This window comes from Salvelinus namaycush, chromosome 32, assembly GCF_016432855.1.
Source record: "Salvelinus namaycush isolate Seneca chromosome 32, SaNama_1.0, whole genome shotgun sequence".
Taxonomy (NCBI): Eukaryota; Metazoa; Chordata; class Actinopteri; order Salmoniformes; family Salmonidae; genus Salvelinus; species Salvelinus namaycush.
Window position 1 is genome coordinate 34923999 of NC_052338.1, and position 6000 is coordinate 34929998.

A 6000-nucleotide genomic window follows, 5' to 3' on the forward strand; every position below is an offset into this window, starting at 1 on the left:
TGCACACAACACTCACTCACTCATCCAACAGCATTGCAACGCGGAAAGCTGATAGGGTGGATAGATAGAGATGGTCTTTGGATGTAAGACATCTTTATCTCAAAGCAAGAAGATAGATAGAGATGGTCTTTGGATGTAAGACATCTTTATCCATCACCTACAGAGAGAGAACTGGAGAAGAGTCCCCTAAGCAAGCTGGTCCTAGGGCTCTGTTCACCAAACACAAACACACCCCACAGAGCCCCAGGACAACAGCACAATTAGACCCACCAAATCATGAGAAAACAAAAAGATAATTACTTGACATTGGAAAGAATTAACAAAAAAACAGAGCAAACTAGAATGCTATTTGGCCCTAAACAGAGAGTACACAGTGGCAGAATACCTGACCACTGTGACTGGACCCAAACTAAGAAAGCTTTGACTATGTACAGACTCAGTGAGCATAGCCTTGCTATTAGAGAAGGGCCGCCGTAGGCAGACCATGTGCTCTCAAGAGAAGACAGGCTATGTGCTCACTGCCCACAAAATGAGGTGAAACTGAGCTGCACTTCCTAACCTCCTGCCCAATGTTGACACATATTAGAGAGACAATTTCCCACAGATTAACACAGTCCACAAAGAATTTGAAAACAAATCCAATTTTGATTAAACTCCCATTCTACTGGAGAAATTCCACAGTGTGCCATCACAGCAGCAAGATTTGTGACCTGTTGCCACAAGAAAAGGGCAACCATGAGAACCAACACCCTTGTAAATACAACCCTATTTTGCTTATTTATTTTAACTGTGTGCTTTAACCATTTGACATTGTTACAACACTGTATATATATAATATAACATTTGTAATGTCTTTATTCTCTTTTGAAACTTGTGTGTGTGTAATGTTTACTGTTATTAATTTGTATTGTTTATTTCACTTTTGTATAATATCTACCTCCACTTGCCTTTGGCAATGTTAACACATGTTTCCCATGCCAATAAAGCCCCTTGAATTGAATTGATTGAGAGAGAGAGAGAGAGAGAGAGAGAGAGAGAGAGAGACAGAGACAGAGAGAGAGCTGAAGCATAACCTGTCCTATAGTAAAACCTCTCCCTTCACTACCTCTTACTCTCCCTCCTCTCCATCCACTCTCTCCTCCTCAACTCCCTCCACCTCTCCCCCCACCTTCCCATTCTCATTACCACACCTAATTAGGGAAGTGTCAGACTACCCCCACCTCTTCCCCTCTTTCTGTCTACCCACCACCTCCCCTCTTCTGTCATACCCCATCTCCCTCCCCTCTTTCTGTCTCATACCCCCCCACCTCCCCTCTCTCTGTCTCTACCCCCACCCACCTCTCCTCTTTCTGTCTCTACCCCCCTCCACCTCCTCTCTTTCTATCTCTACCCCCTCCCCCTCCCTCTCTTTCTGTCTCTACCCCCCCACCTCCCCTCTCTCTGTCTCTACCCACACACCTCCCTTCTTTCTGTCTCTACCCCCACCACCCCTCCCCTCTTTCTGTCTCTACCCCCACCTCCTCCCCTCTTTCTGTCTCTACCCCCACCCACCTTCCCCTCTTTCTGTCACTACCCACCCCCATCTCCTCCCCTCTTTCTGTCTCTATCACCCCCCACCTCCCCTCCTTTCTGTCTCTACCCACCACCTCCTCCCCTCTTTCTGTCTACTACCCCCACCACCTCCCTCTTTCGTCACTAACCCCCATCCCTCCCCTCTTTCTGTCTCTACCCCCCCACCTCCCTCTCTCTGTCTCTACCCCACCACTCTCCTCTTTCTGTCTCTACCCCCCACCACCTCCCCTCTCTCTGTCTCTACCCCCACCACCTCCAATCTTTCTGTCTCTACCCCCACCACCTCCCCTCTTTCTGTCTCTAACCCCCACCACCTTCCCTCTTTCTGTCTCTACCCCCCACCACCTGCCCTCTATGTCTCTACCCCCCCCCACCACCTCCCCTCTTTCTGTCTCTACCCCCACCCCTCCCCTCTTTCTGTCTCTACCCCCACCTCCTCCCCTTTCTTTCTGTCTCTACCCACCCCCCCTACCTCCCCTCTTTCTGTCTCTACCCCATCCTCCCCTTCTTTCTGTCTCTACACCCCACCTCTTCCCCTCTTTCTGTCTACCCCCCACCTCCCATCTTTCTGTCTCTAACCCCCACCCCACCTCCCCTCTTTCTGTCACTACCCCATCTCCTCCCCTCTTTCTGTCTCTACCCCCCCACCTCCCTCTCTCTGTCTCTACCCCCACCACCCTCCTCTTTCTGTCTCTACCCATCCACCTTCTTCTTTCTATCCTACCCCTCCCCCTCCCTCTTTCTGTCTCTACCCCCCACCTCCCTCTCCTGTCTCTACCCCACCACCTCCCTTCTTCTGTCTCTACCCCCACCACCTCCCCTCTTTCTGTCTCTACCCCCACCTCCTCCCCTCTTTCTGTCTCTACCCCCCACCTCCCCTCTTTCTGTCACTACCCCCATCTCCTCCCCTCCTTCTGTCTCTACCCCCCACCTCCTCTTTCTGTCTCTACCCCCACCCCTCCCCTCTTTTCTGTCTCTACCCCCACCACCTCCCCTCTTTCTGTCACTACCCCATCTCCTCCCCTCTTTCTGTCTCTAACCCCCCCACCTCCCCTCTCTCTGTCTCTACCACCCCCACCACCTCTCCTCTTTCTGTCTCTACCCCCCACCTCCCCTCTCTCTGTCTCTACCCCCACCACCTCCAATCTTTCTGTCTCTACCCCCCCACCTCCCCTCTTTCTGTCTCTACCCCACACACCTTCCCTCTTTCTGTCTCTACCCCCACACCTGCCCTCTTTATGTCTCTACCCCCACCTTCTCCCCTCTTTCTGTCTACCCCCCACTCCCATCTTTCTGTCTCTACCCCCCACCTCCCTCTTTCTGTCACTACCCCATTCCTCCCCTCTTTCTGTCTCTACACCCCCCACCTCCCCTCTCTCTGTCTCTACCCCCCCACCTCTCCTCTTTCTTCCTCTTAAGATTCCTATACAATAAATCTAAAAAATAAATCTAATCTTAAATCTAATTAAATCTAAATCTAAAAAATAATAAAGCTAAAATACTGAAGGAAATCTAACTGTATACTTCTAGCTAAAAAAAAAATTATCTAGAATGAAAATTAGAAATCTTCTAAATGAAACCTTCTCTAAATAATAATAATATAAACTAAATAACTACATAAAAATAAAAAAAATAAACTAATAAAAAAAACAAACAAGAAAAAAAGAAGTGTCTTAAATAAATAAAAAAAAAAAAAAAATAAAAAATAAAAAAAAAAAAAAGACAAAGAAAAACTAAGCTAGAAAAAAACATAAAAAATTAATCTTCGAAAAAAAACAAAAGAACTAAACTTCTATAAAAAAAAAATCTGCTAAATAAACAGATAATAAAGAAAAAAATCTATAGAACAAAATCTTAATTACTTGGCTAACTAGTCTCTTAAATATCTTCTCTACTTCTCTCTCCTGTCTAAACACAACGAAATTCAAAAAAAACTTATAAATCTAGAGTTAAAAGTCTATTATCCTAAAAAAAAAAAATAAATACCTAAAAAGTAAAATCTGAAAGTGCACATTTAAGAAAAGAAAAAAACAAACAAAAAAAGAGAGCTAAAAAAGACAATAAAAAAAAAAAAAACTAAACATTCTACTAAAAAAAAATCAAAAAATCTTAACTTAAGTCTATACTCATAAAAACGAAAAGAAAAGCTACTAAAAAAAATAAGCTAAATCTAGAAAAAAAACTCTTCTGAAACAAAAAAAAAACAAAACTAATAAAAAGATCTAAAAAAACAAAAAAAAAAAGCAAAGAAAAGACAAAGAAGAAATAAAAAAAACTACATATAAAAAATCTTACTAACTTCTTATAGCTTATCTATTCTTAAACTAAGCAAAAAACTCTTAAGCTCGCTATCTATCTCAAACTAAGGACTAAGAAAAAAAATCTCTACTTATCTTCTATTAAAATTAAAATTCTAAAAAAAAAAAATAACTTAATAAAAATCTTCTAAGTAGAAAAAAAATAATAACTTAACTAAACAATAATCTAATAATAAAATAAAAAAAGTAAGAAAATCTAAAGAAACATTAAAAACAGGATGTGAAATAAATAAAAATAAAACAAAACCTAAAAAACTTCTAAAAATTCTACTAACTCTAAAAAAAGATAACGATTATCTATTAAAACAATAGTAAGTCTCTAAATAAAAAAAAACTAATAAAAAAAAACCTCTGTCTTTCTAAAACTCTACTTATCTAGCTTCCTATCTAAAATAAAATCTAACTTACTCTCGAAAATAATATATCTTCTAAAAAAATCCTAAGTTCTAATCGAATATATAAAAAAAAAAAACTTCTAACTCTACTCACTTCTTCTAAAAAAACCGAGAACTATCTTTAAAAGTCTATAAATCCCCGCACTCACCTCCCCTCTTTCGTCTCTACAAAACCCGCGACACTGACCACCACAACCCACCGTGCGTTACGCAGCCCTCCGCCCCACCCGGAAACCCAACCCTGGACGCCCAAAACCCACACACAGTCAACAACCCCACAGACAAGCACAGGCGCCCAACCACCAACCCAACGAAACCCGCCTACCCCGACCGCGACCGCACAAAAAAAACGAAAAAAGAAAAACGATCGCCCCACCTCCTACCCTCTTTCTGTCGCTACCCCATCTCCTCCCTCTTCTTTCTCTACCCCCCCACCTCCCTCTTTCTGTCTCTAACCCCCACCTCCTCCCCTCTTTCCTGTCCTCTACCCCACCACCTCCCCTCTTATCTGTCACTACCCCCATCTCTCCTCCCCTCTTTCTTTCTCTACCCCCCCACTCCCCTCTCTCTGTCTCTACCCCCACACACCTCTCCCTCTTTCTGTCTCTACCCCCCACCTCCCCTCTCTCTGTCTCCTACCCCCACCACCTCAATCTTTCTGTCTCCTACCCCCCACCTCCCTCTTTTCTGTCTCTACCCCGCCAAACCTTTCCTCTTTCCTGTCTCTACCCCCCACCACTGCCCGCTCTCTTCCTCCTACCCCACCACCTCAATCTTTCTGTCTCTACCCCACCACCTCCCCTCTTTCTGTCTCTACCCCCACCACCTTCTCTTTCTGTCTCTACCCCACCACCTGCCCTCTTTATGTCTCTACCCCCACCACCTCCCATCTTTCTGTCTCGACCCACCACTCCAATCTTTTCTGTCTCTACCCCACCACCATCCCCTCTTTCTGTCTCTACCCCCACCACTTCCCGCTTTTCGGTCTCTACCCCACCACCTGCCCTCTTTATGTCTCTACCCCCACCACCTCTCCTCTTCTGCTCTAACCCCCACCCCTCCCCCTTTCTGTCCCTACCCCCCACCTCCTCCCCTTTCTTTCTGTCTCTACCCCCTACCTCCCCTCTTTCTGTCTCTACCCCCCTCCTCCCCTTCTTTCTGTCTCTAACCCCAACCTCTTCCCCTCTTTCTGTCTACCCCCTACCTCCCCATCTTCTGTCTCGACCCCCACCACCTCCCCTCTTTCCTGTCACTACCCATCTCCCTCCCTCTTTCGTCTCTACCCCAACTCCCTCCTTTGTCTCTAACCCCAACCACCTCTCCTCTTTCTGTCTCTACCCCCTCCACTCCTCTCTTTCTAATCTCTACCCCCCTCCCCCTCCCTCATCGTTCCTCTCCCCCCCACCTCCCCTCTTCTCTGTCCCCCCAAAAAAAAAAAACCCTCTACCCCCACCACTCCCTTCTTTCTGTCTCTAAACCCCCCCCCTCCCTCTTTTCTTCTCTACCCCCTCCTCCCCTCTTTCTTCTCTACCCCCACCACCTCCCCTCTTTCTGTCTCTACCCCCCCCACTCCCTCTTTCTGTCTCTACCCCCCACCTCTCCCGTCTTTCCGGTCTCTACCCCCCACCTCCCATCTTCTGTCTCTAACCCCCACCCCTCCCCTCTTCTTCACTACCCCATTCTCCTCCCCCTTTCTGTCTCTACCCCCCCACCTC

General features: G+C 45.7%; 1 protein-coding gene across 1 annotated transcript in view; it reads right to left on the minus strand.

Annotated features, from left to right (window-relative positions):
- The window catches only part of LOC120027473 (CYFIP-related Rac1 interactor A-like), a 41776-nt gene that overhangs the window by 34865 nt on the left and 911 nt on the right, over window positions 1-6000 (minus strand). The window lies entirely within an intron of this gene.